The sequence below is a fragment of the Camelus ferus genome, chromosome 24 (genome assembly GCF_009834535.1).
Source record: "Camelus ferus isolate YT-003-E chromosome 24, BCGSAC_Cfer_1.0, whole genome shotgun sequence".
NCBI lineage: Eukaryota > Metazoa > Chordata > Mammalia > Artiodactyla > Camelidae > Camelus > Camelus ferus.
The window spans coordinates 18,920,991-18,938,860 of record NC_045719.1 but is presented as its reverse complement, the minus strand read 5'-3'; the positions used below and the strand labels follow the sequence as shown (position 1 = coordinate 18,938,860).

Genomic DNA, 17,870 nt, shown 5'->3' with positions numbered 1-17,870 from the left:
AATGTGTTGAGTGGGTGGGTACGTAAATCAAACCACCTCCATGTCTGCCTACCTTCCCTATACTTTCAGCCATCTGGCCCTGGCCCTGATTGTGTCAGTCTACTGAGACTGAAGATGATGACACATGTCACCATCCAAGTAGAACCACATAGCTGACCACAGTCCGCTCTCAACCTACCCCTTCCTCAAGTACCAAGTCAATCAGCTCCTCTTCCACTGAGCCATGCCCAACTGCTCCAAGCCAAAACGACGCCCCCATTCTCTGAGCTCCAGCACTCAGTGTGCTGGAATTTATCCAACTAACTCTTGACCACACACTTCCTTCTGTGTGATGTCTGTGGAGAGTCTGGTCCCTGTGAGCACTTTATATTGTAAGGTCAATGTCTCCTCTTCCTCTTCTGTTCCTTGTGTGCATCTAAGCACTGCCTGGGCACAGAGAGCCCTTCCAAACAGCACTGACTGGATGAAATGATCCTCATCTGTGTGAAAACGTAAGTTCTGAAGGTAAGCTTTTTGTCCAGAGTTCTACCTGGATTTGCACTCAAGAGACTGGATTTCTGGTGATGAAAAAAAGCTGCCATGGCAATGGATAGGAGAAGAGATGGAAAGTAATTGGCAGAGGCAGAACTGTCCTTTGGTTATTTTGTTATAAATAAACTCCCACAGCGAAAACTTGTTAACCTCAGTCCTTGCTTTCACATCTACTTATATGCAAGATCTCCCTCAACAAATCAATCTTCACACTGCAGTGGCACTCTCTTGACAAGATATGTTTGGCTTAGCCACTGTTGATATTTGCTCTTGAAATCTCGGTCGTACGGCGTGGTACACTCTGAGAGCAGAAATGGAGACGCTTAGTTTACATGCACAGAGGACGGCCAAGATGCAAACAGAAAGAGACGGTCCACGGCAGGGCAGCGGGGGTGGCGGGAGCTGAGCAGCACTTAATACGTTGTGATGTACTGAATCTATGAAATGCCTGTTCAATAGCTAGTCGAAGTAAATTTAGAAGGACACAGGAAAGGGACTTATTTTTTCATCATTGTAAAAATGTTCATTATTTCTTATGCTGTTGGTCATGGTCTACTGGTGTCCTTTTGAGGTCCCAGTGCCCTTAGAATCCCAAGCAGCACCACTGACAGGATTCGGTGAGGTTTGTTCAATATATTCAAGTCTCCAGAGGACCACAGTTTTACTGGTACTTTGGGAGTGGGTTCTCTTGCTGGATTTCATTCTGAAAAGAATGAGCCAGAGAGCTTGACACTTTCTCAAGGTAAATGAGTCGATCTCTTCTCCCCTAATGCATAACTTTTTTGGAGCATTTCCCACATTTGGCTGAGATCATTTACATGCATGTCTGTTTAGCTCATCAGACAGTGAGGGTTTGCATCAGAGACTATATGTGGTTCATTTTTTTTTCTCCTAATAGAGTGGCATTGTGCCCAGCACATAGGAGACCCTCCTGAAATGTTTGCTGAACAAGACATCTTAATATCCCTGAAAAAAATGCCTAGGTGAGGGAGAAAACAAAAAAGGTAAATGAAAGCTATTTTGAGCCAACTTAAGAAAAATGCAGGCATTATGAGATAATTAATTAAATTTTAATTTTCCTATAAGTAGTCTCCAGAGAAACGCACTATTTTAGAATTGTGTCCTAGACTAGGCTACTGTGTAAACAGTTCCTGTAGTCCCAGTTTTAGGCTAGATGGCATGGGAGAAACATTGAATCAAATATGGTCTCTGCAGCAAGAGTACTGGGTACCCTCTGGGGAGAAAAGGCCTGAGACAGGGTGCAAAGTATGCAGGGGAATATAACGGGAATTGAAAGAGGTCAGAATAGGAGAAAATTCCATAAGCCACTGCCATTAGGAAGGCATTAGGAGGAGGCAAAAATGCATTGCAATGAAGTTTCAGCTGATAAATGATGTGGATAAGCATTAATTGAATCATGCTGCTGTTTTATAGCAGGTTCAAGATGGGAACATTAGATATTATTTCCAGCAAAGAAAATTCTCTGCAGTGCTGTTGGAGAATCCTCAGATCATCAGGTTTTCCTTAGGTCTCTCTGTGCATCTTAAGAAAGACAGTGTGACAGTCTACTAAGGAAGACTGTGCTGAGCCTAGAAAACTTGATGGTCTCCCTCAAATCTACTGCTAGCTGTGTGACCTTGATAAAGTTAGTTAACCTCTCTGGGTCCCACTTTCCTCTTTCAAAGTGTTGACATCAGAAAAAATCTGCCCAGACTTCACCTCAGGACATGAAAATCACCTTTATAGAAACCGGAAGTGACCTCATCCTTCAGCCTCTACAGGGCCAAGACTGAAAGGAAAAGCGACAGAACTGTGTAACCGCTGTTCTCCTGAACAGGTACTGATCTTTCAGGCCTTCAGGACACTGTCTCCCACCCCTCAGTTTTCATTGTTATTCAGAAGTTGGATATTCTTCGAACACCTGTAAGCATTTATGTGTGTGCATTCTGGCATGAGGAGTAGGGCTGCCCACAAGCAGAATGGCATGTGTCACAAGGGGGTGGGATCACGGGAAATGTCAGAAAAGCCTGGATTAGTGGATACGTTAACAATCCCATTTATTTATTCATCTGTCTTTCAATTTAGAATTTCAATAAGCCAACAGGGGTAGGAGCCAATTCAGAATCTGTGGCAGCAATCTGTAGTGAATGCTTGTCTGATGAAAAGCAGGAACTGGGGGTCAGAGCTATTCAGAGTAAACCAAGAGAAATCTGAAACAATGGACATTTGTAGCTAGTTCTAAAATATGTAGCTGAAGCCCATCTATTCAGAGATGAGCAAACAGAAAATAAAATAAAAAGGAAGGAAGGGGGATCTCTGGAAATTACCTCCTGCAGAATCAAGAGATTGGCATTACCATCAAGATACAAGAATGTGTGGCCTCTTCTAAAAAGAGCAGAGTTTCCTAAGGAGAAATCTATCAGGCTAAGATGCAAATTCTAGAAAATAAAAGGAAAGGAAAGAAAAGGAAAGGGGGGAGGGTCTACAGCTCAGTGGTAGCATGCATGCTTAGCATGCAGGAGATCCTGGGTTCAATCCCCAGTACCTCCATTAAAATAAGTAAATAAATAAATAAACCTAATTATCTCTCCCTGCAAAAAAACAAAAAAAAAAACAAAAAAAGATTTTAAAAAGGAAAGGAAGATTGGTAAGATATTAATAGAAGGAATTTAAAATTCAAATTCAAAAGACTGATGGAGCATGTGAAGAGAAGAAATGATTTTAAATGACTAGGATTCCATCACTGGTTTGAAGGACAAACTTGAGAAACTAACAGAGACAGCCAAGACCAGAGTCCTGAAATAGACCATAACTCATGTTGAGAACCCCAAATGGGCGAGAAATGTACAGACAAAGAGAGTTTCTAAAGGAGAGGAAAGAACAATGAAAGCAGAGGAAAACATCAAAGATACACTTTCTTCAGTTCTGGAAAGTATGCACAGATTGAAAGGTTCACGGGTTTTTATGGCAAAATCAATGAAAAGAGAGTCGCATTTAGATCCACATCTGGCGATTTTTATTGTAATTACAAAACTAAGAAAAATATCAAACTGGAAAAGTAAGCTGGCAATGTTCAAAGGCATAAAAATTATGTTGTCATCCAGACTCACATTTGCAAAGCAAGATGCTGAGGGGACTGGGAGCACAAATGTACAACGGAGTTTTGACGAGAAAATTTTGAGAGATAAGAATTTTGTCCTTGTCCAAATTGTCTTTCATTTGTGAAGATCTTCTCAGATATGCATTTCTTCCTTAAGGGGAAAAAAACAATAACCTGGAAATATAATATGACCTACAAACTTCTCTAGAATAATAAACCAAGCAAAAGAAAAAAAAAGAAAGAAAGAAAGAAAGAAAAGGATGGTATGGTGGTTAATTTTATGTTAAGGGATTCCAAGATGGCTGGTAAACATTATTTCTGTGTGCGATTGTCAGGGTGCTTCCAGAGGAGATGAACATTTGAGTTGGGAGACTGAGTGAGGATCACCTCATCCATTGAGTGGGCATCATCCAATAGGCTGAGGGTCTGAATAGAACAAAAGGCAGAGGAAGAACAGATTTGCTCTTTGCTCGAGCTGGGACATCTATCTTCTCCTGTCCTGGGACATTGGTGCTGCTGGTTCTTAGGTCTTTGAGTTTGACGGACTTTTCTGGGCCTCCAGTTTACAGGTGGCAGACCAAGGGACTTCTCAGCCTCCATGGTCACGTGAGCCAATCCCTTATAATAAATCTCTTTCTTTATATCTCCGGGTATCTAGGCACCATACCCAGAGTTTCAGATTCAGTGCATCTGGACTGGGGTCCTATAATTTGCATCTCCAGTGGTTCCCAGTTGACGCAGATGCTGCTTGACCAGTATGTTGCCCGTTGAGAAGCACTGGGCCAGGTGATGCCAAGGACAATTCATTCACTACTACTACTATTGCTTTGGAAAAGGAGACATTGCAGAGACCAGGTTCTGACAAAAATGCAATAAATTTAGAAATTAATAATTAGCAAAGCTAAAAAAAAAAAACCCAGTGTCTGCAAATTTAATTAAAAATAAAAAGCAATCATTCCCAAGTTAATCAATTTAATGCATTTCCAATTAAAATTCCAATTGGATTTTTTTTCTTTGAACTTGACAAAAATGATTCTAAACTTTATGTGGATGAGTAATAGAAAATAATAGCCAAGACAAATTAGAAAAAGAAGACTACTTGGGAGAACTTGCCCCACTATATAATAAAATATGATAGATTTCTAGCACGAGATTGCATACCCAGCACATTCTCACTTCATGCGTCTCTAAAATCTCCACTGAAATACTGAAATGAAAGCTTTGAGGTAGGACAAAGAACAAACCAGTAATAGTGATGAGGAGGGGGGCAGCATGAATATGAGAAAGAAATCTGGGGAAGATGAAAGAGGATGGGAACATGTTAGCAGAGAATAAGAGGGATGAAATTTACATGACCTGGCAGAATCCAGAAAGGGTGGTGGACCACGTGGAACACGGTCTGCCTTTCAGAATCCCGAACGGAAGGCCTCTGGGCTGAGTGGAGGCGTACATGCTTCTGCTTGATAGCAGGTGTGAAGATGGGGCTGAGAAACAAAGGGCCAATTAAGGTTTTGTGCATGGAGCAATTGAATAGAGGGACATTTCCACCCCTGACCCCATCGACTCTAATGTAGGTCTCCTTCCTTGAGTTAGAGTAAAGGCAACCCAACCTGTGTCCCCAGGCACAAAAACAGAATATTATTCTCAACAGAAATGGAATGAATCATTGAAGAGAGTTAAAACGGTAATGTTGACACCTGGGAGTAAATCCTCCCTTACGTGGCATCTGGGGACCCTTAACCTTAGAGTCAGTATCATCTCATTCATGGGGAATTAGAAGAAAGTTATCAAGAGAAACTGAAATAGCTCAACAGATGAAACATGTAATACCAGTATGGAAGGTCTCTCTAGCATAACAAAAACTCTAAAGCAAAATCCTAGCTCTAGTACAACAAGGGTTTCACAAAGCAAAACACTGTGGATTCAACTCGGGAGACCATTCAAGATATATCCCAGGCTGACAGCTCTGTAATCAGGCCTGGAGGAGACCCAGGCCTGGATAGACCAAGAGGACAGAGGTCTTCTGAAGCAAAGGCACTTTGGAAAAGAGTGATAATTGATAGAATAACTGATGTAGTGGTGTCCCAGTCCACTTAGGCTGCTACAACAAAATACCGTAGGCTGGGTGGCTCATTAACAACGGAAATTAATTACTCACAGTCTGGAGACTGGAAAGTACAAGATCAAGTCACTGGAAGATTATATGTTCTGCATCGAAGTTCTTTGATAAATACGTTTTGCAAACATTGTCTCCCAATCCGTGGCTTGCCTTTGAATCCTTTAGTGCTATCTTTTGGAAGACAGACTTCAATTTTTGGTTGTTGAATTTATCATTTTAGCTTCTTGTATAGTTCTAGGAAATTATGACCCTACCACAACTTCAGAAAGGCTTTCCCTGTGTTTTCTTCTAGAAGTTTTCTAGTTTTAGCTTTTAGATTTAAATTCATGAAATACTGCAAGTAAATTCTTATAAATGGTATGAAGCCAAGGTAAAGATTCATTTCTTTTCCCAGAAGGATATCCAGTTGCCCAGGACCATTTGGTCAATAGGCTCACTTCTCAACATCGGGAATAAATGTCTCATACTTAATTTTTTCAAAACTCTATACTGATTCATTGATGTATATATTAGTCCTTAGGCAAAAAGCAAACTCCTGGCCAATGTAGCTTTATAAAAAAACTTGAAAACAGATAATATAACTCTTCCAATTTTGTTCAATTTTTTAAAGTTGGTTTTGGCTATTGTAAGCCCTTTGTATGGGCACATAAATTATAGAACCAGCTTGTCAATTTATGCAAAATCTTGCTGAGATTTTGATTGGAATTGTGCTGAATCTGTAAATAAATCTGGAAAGAATTTACCTCTTAACAATATTGAGTGTTTTGATCCAAGAACACGAGATCTCTCTCCATTTAAAAAAATCTCTAATATCTTTTTGCAATGTTGTACCATTCTCAGTGTACTGGTTTTGCACATCTTTTGTAAAATTTATCCTTAATTATTTGATGTTTTCAATGTTATAGTAAATAGCATTTATTAATTAATTTCATTTTTCAATAGTTCTTTCCAAAAAAAAAATAGAAGTCTAGTTGACGTTTCTATTGACGTGGTATCCTGAGACATTTAAGTTCTCTTATTGGTTTTTGGTGTATCCCCTAGGATTTTCTACATAAATAATTATATGTGAATAAAGACAGCTTTACCTCTTCCTTTGTAATTTGCAAGCCTTTTATTTCTTTCGTATGCCTTATTGCACTGGTTAGCACTTTTCATACAATGTAAAATTCAAGTGGTAAGAGCGACAACTTTACTTATCTCAAGTAAAGGGAGTCAACTGTTCAGTCTCACCAATAAATTTATTACCTGTAGATTTTATCAGATTTAAGGAAATTCTTTTTTAATCCTTGTTTATTGAGTTTTCTACATGAATGTGTTTGAAGTTTGTCAAATATTTTTTCCATATCTATTAAGATTAATTTTTAGTTTATCTCTTTTGTTCCATTAATGTTGGATTATGTTGTTTGATGTTTAAATGTAAAACCAACATTATATTCATAGAATAAATTTCACTTTGTCAAATGTAATATCCTTGGTCTATGTTGCTGTATCTTTCAATCCTCTATGGTTTCTGCTTTAAAATTTTTATTTTCAAAGTCTCAGGGAAGGGTATGGCTCAAGGGGTAGAGAGCACGCTTAGCATGCGTGAGGTCCTGGGTTCAATCCCCAGTACCTCCTCTAAAAATAAAGAAAAAAATATACCACATTACCTCCCCCCAAAACAAAAACAAAACAAAACAAAGCAAAAAACTCAGTGTCTATCAGCCATGTATCAGTGACACTGAACACCTACATGTTTCTAATACCTTAATATTTTTGCTTTTATAGCTAGAATTTTAATCTGGAATGCATCTTTGTATGTGGTGTTAGGTAGTGATCCAGTGTTGTTCTCCACAGCATAAAAGTCTCCCAAATCTGTTTAAGAAATCTGTGTGTTCCCCCATTGATCTCTCTTGCCATCTTTATTGTATATTAGATTTCCAAATTTATGTCAGTGCCTCTGTACTTATGATGTTTCATTGACCCATTTTTTTCAGGCTTTATAAGAAAAATGTACGGTTTTGTTTCACTATTTTACAATAGTTTTTTTTTCTACTTTCTTGTGTAATTATGCCCCCCCCCCACGAACTTTAATTTTCTTTTATAAACTTACTCAGTTCTTCCTGGACTATAATTCTTTGATGTAAATTTTATATTAAGTTTACTGAGTTAAACAGAAATCTAACTGGATATTTTAGTGGAATCACATTTTAATTAGAGACTAAATTGAGGAATAATTTACATACAAATAAATTTAATTATCTCATCCAAGAACATGGAGTTTTCATTTACTCAAATTATCTCCTATGTACTTTCTTCACATTCTAAACATTTTTAATAAGAAGTGTTATTTTTGATTAATTTAATTATTACGTACATTATCATTTTTGATCCTATTGTGAATTGTATTTTACTTTTTACTTAGAATTTCTAGGTGATTATTGCTGGTGGTGTTAACTTTTTAGTTTACCTACTAAAAAACTAGTTTACTTTGTTAAATTTACAGTTAAATATTTATGTACACATACATGATAAACATTGCTGAACTTTCTTAAAAAATACCAATAGTTTTATCTACTAGTTTTACTGGTTTTTCAGAATAAGCAAACTCTCTGAAAATAATGACATTTTAATTTCACCCTGATTTCATCATCTTTCTTCCAATAACTTTATTTAAGTATTTATGTTTTCCTCAGGTAGCTTTTACCTGCTCTGGCCATGTTTTGATGTTGAACTCACATAATTAGTTATGAACAGTTGGCAAATTTCATTTTTATTTATGCCGTAATGTGTTATGTAAAGGCATGTCTGTGAATTTGTGTGTGTATGCTTGTGCTTACAGAGGTCTGGGTGTTTTAATTTCCCAAGGTATAGATTTTAATTGGACCAAAAATCTGAGATGAAATTATTAATTGTGGTCAGAAAACTTGGTGTGAATGACATTAACTTAAATGTCTTTGGATCTGAGTGAAAACAGGGGTGGACCTGTCCTGGTCACTCTCTATGTATCTCCCATGCAGCCTTCACTTTTTTGCTGCTGCATGCCCTGGAAGAGTCTCCTCTATGGACTGTCACCCAGGAGCCCTGGCCTGCAGCTTCAGTTTACGTTTGTCAAATGGGAGATATTGACAAAGGCTTCTGGTGAAGGAGCGAAGAGAGAGGTGGGGGTGTTTATTCCCCACTTTTTTCCTGCTTTGCTACAATTGTGCTATGTCTTTGTTCGTCCAAGGCCACAGCTCCTGAATGGTTTCCCCTTGACCTCACTCATCATCACTGACCAGAACGCATCACTTTCTGTTACTGACTTTTCAGGCTAAGGGCAGTAATCCATTCCTCCTGTTGCTGGCTCCTGGATGTCTCCCCAAACTTTGTTGATTCCCCGAACCCTGTCTACATGCCTGTAAATAAAAAAAAAAAGCTTCTTTTCAGGTAAATCCTTTTTGAATGTGCCATATGTTTCCTCTCAAAACTCCTTATTCATACTCAATAAGAAATGTCAAATAAAAACATAAGAGCACAATATGGAATCATCAAACACTTGGTTAAAAACAATAGTACAGGGAGGAGGGCATAGATCAATGGTAGAGTGCGTGCTTAGCATGCGTGAGGTCCTGGGTTCAATTCCCGGTACTTTCATTAAATAAATACATAAATACATAAATACATAAATCTAATTACCTTACCCCCCCCAAAAATTTTTTTTAAAATAAAAACAGCAGCACACAGGGGAGAAGACAGATTCCAACATTCCATCCCCTGAAGCCTCTATATATGTCAGATGCATTTCTATACATGGCAGGCGAGTTCTTGGCACCTCAACCCTAACGACTATGGGCCATTTTTGAATCTGTACAGTAAGTAACCAACTCAGCAGCAGTTAACCACACTCCAGGCACTTGAGCTGGTATAGTAAATACGGCATCTTAAGGGTGTGCTTCCTATCTGTATTTATTTGGCCTGATTCACTGCTTCGGAATCTAATTTGGCAAGATCCTGAAACTCTTCTGGAGCATGTATTAACTCTTTCACTTCTGTGTTTGGAATTTGCCTTCTGACAGTACTACAAGCAGTAGAAAGTGGCACAAGACGGCTATACAAAAAAAAAAAAAAAAAGGCATTCATGTCAACTGCTCTGGGTTGATTTCACCAATTTTTTAAAAATTTTCTTTGTCCTCCCAATGGAAGACTAGATCACTCAGATTATGAGAAGACCTCCTTCCAAATGGATAAGAGGATTCGAAATTCTCAGAGTCATCTTTGTCTGCCCAAATATTTTCTTCCAAGATTATAAATTATACTTTTTCCCCAGCCACTACCCTTCCTTAGCATATGAGCTTGGTGCGGTGTCTATTGCAACTTAGAAATGTGTACATCCAGGCCTTATGTCTAATTTTCATCCATGCTCTCTCTATTGCTGAAAAACAAAGGTTTTCTCTTAAGACCACCTTAGAAGCTTTCTGATTCTTTGTCCATGCCTTCCGTGCCTTGAGTTAAGAGGTTGAATCCTTAAGCTTCTTTTTAAATTCTTTTTGTAAGCCTTTTAAAACAGTCAGAATTAGTTGCCTCAACATCACATCCTATGGACTCACCATTATCACCATAGCAATTAAGTACCTCAGCCAGCTGATCCCCCTTGACCCTTGCCCTCCACTTGTAATTTATTCTCTTTTCACCAGTAATAATTTTAATACCTGTAACCATAGATTACCACTTATATGTGGAGCCTAAAAAAAGAAGACAATCTTATTTACAAAAAAAGAAACAGACTCACAGACATAGAAAACAAACTTATTGTTACTGGGGTTGGGGGAAGAGGGTGGGAAGGGATAAATTGGGAGTCCAAGATTTGTAGATACTAACTAGATAACATAGATAAACAACAAGTTCATACTGTATAGCACAGGGAACTATATTCAATATCTTGTAGCAACTTGTGGTTAAAAAGAATATGAAAATGAATATATGTATGTTCCTATATGACTGAAGAATTGTGCTGTACACCAGAAATTGACGCAACATTGTAAACAGACTATACTTCAATAAAAATATATTTAAAAAAATAAGCTTCTAAAGGGGCAGGCAGATGTGGTGGACTTGATAATATGTGTGTTGCAAGCACACAGCTGTGTGGTGAAGAACTGAGAAATAACTGTGTGTCTTTCTTACCATTCTATTTTCACTTCTAATATAGGAAACCCCAAATTTTATTGGAGAAAAACTAAATCTATTGCCTAATATTTCTAGGTCATTATTTTTTTCTTAGATTATGACCTCTAAATTTAAGAACTGAGTCATCCTCTGACACCTGCACCCCAATGTTCATAGAAGCACTATTTGCAATAGCCAAAACATGGAAACAGCCTTAATGTACATCAACAGATGACTGGATAAAGAAGAGGTGGTATATTTATACAATGGAATACTATGCAGCCATAAAAACTGACAACATAATGCCATTTGCAGCAACATGGATGCTCCTGGAGAATGTCATTCTAAGTGAAGTAAGCCAGAAAGAGAAAAATACCATATGAGATCGCTCATATGTGGAATCTAAAAACAAAAACAAAAACAAAAACAAAAAAACTAAGCATAAATACAAAACAGAAATAGACTCATAGAGTCTCATAGATATAGAATACAAACTTGTGGTTGCCAAGGGGATGGAGGGTGGGAAGGGATAGACGGGATTTCAAAATTGTAGAACAGATAAACAACATTATACTGTATAGCACAGGGAAATATACACAAGATCTTAAGGTAGCTCACAGAGAAATAAATGTGACAATGAATATATATATGTTCATGTATGACTAAAAATTGTGCTGAACACTGGAATTTGACACAACATTGTAAAATGATTATAAGTCAGTAAAAAATGTTTAAAAAGAAAAAAAAGAAAAAAGAAAAAAACTTGAGGTAATATATTTTTTTAATTCTCCATTAATTTCACCTTGACAGGTGCACACAACTCTAATATAATAGATGAATGTAGATGAAGCTACGTCATTGTGAAATTTCAAAGCAACATGAAGGAAGACTGGTCCTAAAAGCTTCAATTTTTTTTTTTTTTTTTTGGCAAAAGATCAAGAATCAGAATGGTATTGGAACACCCATCAGAAACCCTGGAAACCAGAAGTCAAAAATTACAGGGGAAAGCAATTTGAAATGTAGGATTATACACCCAAACTATTGATTAAAAGTTCCAGTGAAAAAAAATATTTTCTGATAACAAACATAAACAAAAACAAAACTGAGTCATCCTCTCTTATACTGTCCCTTCCATTCACATACTATGGGCTTTAACATACAGGTCAATCAATGAAAAGCACTTTCATAATTACATAGAAATCTTTCGGTCACAGCCAAAGGGACACAGAATGAACAGTTCCTAAGAAAGCAGCTCTGGGTTTATTCTCAGCCGGGATGAGTTCTGGAGACACCATGTTTACAACTGCGGTTACCAATCTGGTCCAGTGGTTAGCAGCTCATTGATCTAGCACTTTAAAGTTTTCATCTCCTCCATCATCTTTTGCATTCTCCATTACACCTTCCATGCCACTAGGCATTCAACATGAAGAAGACATTTCTATGGCTAAAGTTTCTGCTTCGAGTATCGTAAAATTGTCACCTAAATAATTAAAAGATTCCTTGGAAGCTATTTGCCTATAATATGTAGCTCGATAATTGCCGTCATGGAAGGCAGCTAATGTTGAGGGTACCATGAAAGTCGGTCTCAAATCTATTGTTTCACTTCCTTCTAATCATATCCATTAGGATTGTCCAAAGACCTGGTTCACATTTTCTTTATGTATTGTCCTTTAATTATATTGGTATTTTAGCTCCCATATTTCTTTTTGCCACTGCTGCTAATAGCCACGTCTGAATTGTTCTTTCTGAAACTATTGGTGGATACTACATGAAAAAATGAGGCACCTATAATGTTCCATTTTAATATTATTTGGAAAAAAGAACACTCCCTTTTTATCTCCCTAAGTCATTCTGGCATGAGCCACCCATTATATTTTTTGTCACTTTCTCTCTTCCAGCTTCATGCACCATCTTTCATTCTCCTTGTTTTCAGGCTTCCGTGCCCCAAAACAGTTCCTTTTTCTATAAAATTTTGTTATAAAATAAACACAACTCAAGATGTTGTGTTACCCTCCTGGGGGCATTCATCAGTCTCCTCCAAACTGAAATTATTTAAGACAAAAGAATATACTTTCAGGGAGAAGAAATGCGACTCTCTGAAACAGAAGCAAAGGGAAATCTTTTGGTCTGAGAGATTATTTTAGATTTTAAGTCATATCAAAAAAGCAGCACCCTTGTCACAGTAGGATTTGAGGAACAGTGCTTTGGTGCAAGAAATCCATGAAGAGGACCCTTGTGCCTCCAGAAAAAGAGGCTCCCCATGAAGCCTGCTTTCTAGACCCAACCCTGGGAATGAGAGAAATTGTCCCTTTAACCCACAAAGGAAGTGTAGTCTGCCCAGTAAAAAATATTACTTATTGTGTCTCAAAATACAGGCTTCTGGCTTGCCGTCAAAAATGTTATAACTATGTTGTTTGTGATTTTAATTAGTTTTCCAAACATATGACAAACTAAATTGAATAAATCAAACTGACCTTTAAATTTCTAGAATTATAGCCTATTTAAATGTCCATAATCCTGCAATAATAACCCAAGTTAATAACCATTTCACTCTCCTCCCTGAGAGGCTCTCTGGGTGATACACAATGTTATTAATTTTGGCGTGATTACAAATTATTCCCATAGTTCAGGTTTAATACAGTATTGATGTTGTTATTAATATGGATTTGTCAGTAAAAATACAAAACTGAGTCAGTCCCAGCTAATGTCAGTTTTAAGGTTAAAAATAAAAAATAAAAAAACCCAGTTTATATTCGAGGAAAGTAGGAAAAACCCATAAGACTAGAATTTCATTATAGGAATCCTTGGCTTGGTAGGAAAAAGAATTCAAAATGACAACAAAAAAGGGGGAAAAAAAGGTACTGTAAATCTATCTGTTTTAGCAGCTTAAGTTCTTTAAAAAGTGTAGATTGGCCATTTCTGAATATTTCAATTTGGGGGGTTAATTAAATCATGCAACAATCCTACAAGGATTTTCCAAAAGTAAGTCTAGAAGTTTACTCATCAGTGTTGGGTGGATAGAGGATCATAATTTTACTCATAGTACACTATTTTGTGAAGCATGTAGGGTAACAAAGCAAACTGGTTATAAATGCATGAGTTGAAGTAAGAGAAAATTACAATGTGTTGAACCCTTGCGTGGCAAGGCAGCCCAGCACAGTGGTGGAGAGTCCTAGCTGAACCCATGTGAATTTAGGTTTAAACCTTGGCCTCCCTTGTGCTCGTTTTATTCATTACTAAGCACCCCTGTGCAAGATACTTCATCTGAAATGTTACATTAAAAATATCACTTATCTCAAAAAGTTTGCAATAAGTAATGCATGAAGAATGTTCAATGGTACCTGGCTCTTGGTGAATGCTCAAAACATGTAAGTTCCTGTTAACAGGCTACCGCAAAGTGCAAAAGCAAATACTGCCAGGCCCTGACCCTTCCATGGCCACAGGTGGATGTAGGATGGAGGGCATCACTTCCTCTCAAGACCCCATAAAAGTCAAGAATCGGGCATGTCTGTTACCTTCTATGTCTCTTCCTCATCAGAGAGCGAAAAATCTCTCTAAGGACTTCTCTCGGCAGAATCTCCCTTACATGTCTCTGGCCGGAACCGGGTAATCTGCCAACCTAGAAATGAGCTGATGGGTGCACCTTCTGAGAAATCTGATAACGTTCACCCAGGACCTGAACAAAACCGGGGTACTGTTAGCAATAAAGGAGGAAACAGCTGTGCGTGAGCTGACAGCAGTGCCCACACAAGAGGTTCACACGCTTCCCCTTCCAGTTGGCTTTGCGTTTAATGACGGTGATCACTGCTTAGAATTCCCCGGTGATGAGGGCGTCTGGTACAATGATTGGCCAGCATTAAAGATAATTTGGGGCAGGGAGGCCTGCCTAGATTCACACTTCGGAAGCAACCATCTGCTTTCCTTAGTCTGCCTACAAATAGGGACACATCTGTCCTCCTTCTTTAAATACCTGCTCGGAATTTGCTTCTCCATCCCTCCAAGGCTTACTGACTCTCTGATGCACCCAGCCCTTACCCGTGTGGTTGGAGAGCGCACATTCTGCAGGGCTAGGACTGCCCACCCACCATCCCTCCCAGCAGGCAGAGACATGCCTCCTTGTTCTGTCAGGGAGTGTGGCCTTTTCTTAGGCTCTCCAAGTAACTCAAAAAAATGACTCAAGTCAATCTACCGTTCAGCACATAATCAACTGATCTTCCAGAAACCACTGCTCACGGATATCCAGGGATATATTTCAGTTACCTAAAATCTTTGGGAAACTATTTTAATGATTTTTTTCATAGGATGTAGGGAGGGGGAGAGAAATATATAAAGGCCATTTTCTTCCCTCTCCTTCTTTCTTTCCCAAAGCCCAACATCCTATAATTCAGAGACTGGTTTTTCTATGTGATGTTCAAATCCCGGTATTATCTCCCTAAATGTGTCCTAAGTGCAGCTTAACAATTTTGAACATAATATAAAGGATAAAAAGAACACTGCATTGCACCCACCTTCCCCTGTTTAATGCTCAAGAATAGAGACTTGAATGTGCTTCGTTCTGATGCTACTAAAAGCCATAACACTGACACGTGTTTACAAGCCTACACTTTGAGCGCCATCTCTAATGGGTGGACTGTCCTTAAGTCTCACCACTTGCTGCCCCTAGGCTGAGTCTTTTGGTGTGGCCAGCCACTTTAAAGTAAAAGCAATATGGACTCTGCCGAGGAGACCCACTGGCTTGGGGTCTCTATCTGCAGTTGTCTCTCTTTGGTTTTGCCATTCATGAGTTGGACTCAGCGTTGGGCACTCAGGAGGGCACTCAGATGTCCAAGAGCATCATTCTACATGGAAGCAACAGTCAGCACTACGTGATGTAGGATAACCTGAGTGGCACCAGCAGTTATGCCCTGACCAAAGGCAGTAGCTCTGCAAGCCCCATTGCTACTGCCCCTCTGGGCTGGTTGATACGGGCCATCTACGCATTAGGGAGGTGGCCCATACCAGTCTTCATATCAGTCTTCCTAAAGTCCAGTAGCAGCAAATATCTGCTCAGAAACACTTCTTGGCACCTCATTACTAATGCTTTTTTAAAATGATACCATCTAATCCAGTACATGTCTTACTGATTTTTTTTTTTCTTTTAACTAAACCAGATACAAACATACGGTTAAAATGTGGCAGTTAAACCAACCATAAATACAAATGAGACTTAACAGCAAGACAATGACTGGGGGAAAATTGGAGTTCTCAACAAACTGACGTATCCTCAGGACTCTCATGAATACAGTTTGTTGTATCTTGACGTTTGTCTTTTATTTTTTTATCGACTATCTTGAAGTTGCACAATCTCAATCTGAAGATGAATCTTAAATGAGGAAGATGGTTCTGCCTTTTCTTTGGAGAGCATCTGACAGAGACGTTTTCCTCATACAGGTGGGGCTTCAGGAATGATCTGAGGATTTCAAGAACCTCTCAAGGCCTTTCCAATTCCGGTAGCTTGAAAAATCGGGGGAAAATAATCAAACTGTGCAAACCCAATAGCTCTGCTATTGACTGGCATCTCTATTTCTCCAATTTCCATTTGAATAAAGAACTCATGATACAAATAAAAATAGCTTCTTTTGAAAATACCACCATATAACAGGCTGAAAACATGCCCCAATAATTCTGTTCAGACTTGCTTTCACCCCTGGGTATTTTCATCTGGTAACTTACATCATGTATCTCTTCTTCTTCTAAAATAACCTCATTTCTTTATATATCAGAATTTCTTTCCCCCATTAGTAAAAATAAAATCATGTAGGTGCAATTTTGTTTTCCTTATACTTTGGGGACTAAATTTAACTAATTAACATTTTAATAACATTCCACCATTTGTTCCTGCAGAATTAGGGGACTTGCTCAAGATAGATTAAGATATACTTTGAACCATCTGGAATTCAAGCAGCTTTGATTTTAAATAAGTACTTGTTTTCCTATAGGCTTGTGGACATTTTGGGGTGATTAACATACAGGCCATAAGGTAAACTATAGAAAGAGTGGAATTTATTTATTTTTTATTATACTTTTCACACTCAAAAGAGTCTGAATTGCTTCCTTAAATGGAATTTAAATATCGGTGAGTATCTTGACAGAACAGACACTCAAGGTAATACTGTGAATGAAACCTCACTGATTCCAAATGATCTGAGGGAATGCCCTCTATAGAGAAGCTTCTGAATTATAAGATTGTCAGGAACAAACATTTTTATTACTTTTAAAAATGCATGCATCGACTCAACAAAGTTAAAGAAGTGTGGCTGAGTGAGATATTACTGGACCCAGTTTAATGAACGACTAAAGACTGGTACCGTGGACGCCAGAGAACCACAGTTGCATCACATTCTGGGTGGGGAAAGGGAAGGCACGGTTGGGGGGAAGATTGGGAGAGACAGAGAAAGCCTTGCATGTGGCGTTGGGCTCAAGGACCTACAAATTCAATAAATGAGCCAGATGGCTCCATCTGGAATGAGCCCCAAGTCAGCTTAGGCCAAGAAGATAATTCTTTACCACGTGTGATAGCACTGGGCTTCCTTGGTAGTTGCGGGCAGACAGTGAGGAAAGAAACTGAAGAAGGCAAGATCGTTTTTTGAGACCTGACGCTTGAGAAATTACACAGCCTGCAATGACCCAGGTTCTAAGGATCTCCGCTGGGTTTGGTGCCATGCCATCCCCATAGCAACAGGTCCAGCAAAATGGAATTCCAAAATCAAGGAAGAGCCCAGAACTGACTCCTTAACTCCATGTAGAGCTGTGCCAACGCACACGGCCCTCATCGCTGTTTGCTCTTGCCCTTTACTTCACCGTGATTCTTCCTAAAGCTCGTCTTCAGCATAAATCTCTGTAGGATTTGTTCCACCTTTTTTCTCTTTCCTGTAACCTCTCAATTTTCTAATCTTCCATCTCTCCTTTAATTTTCATTCCTCTCAATATTCTATTTTGCACTCCGTCAAGATA

At 38.6% G+C, this 17,870-nt stretch overlaps 1 long non-coding RNA gene across 1 annotated transcript; it reads left to right on the top strand.

Moving 5' to 3' along the window:
* The first annotated feature begins 260 nt into the window (after window positions 1–260).
* Window positions 261–17,637, top strand: LOC116659584. The gene is made up of 3 exons (XR_004314935.1): window positions 261–344; window positions 12,457–12,459; window positions 17,628–17,637. It is a non-coding gene; the product is annotated as an uncharacterized LOC116659584 (long non-coding RNA).
* The last annotated feature ends 233 nt before the right edge of the window (window positions 17,638–17,870 follow it).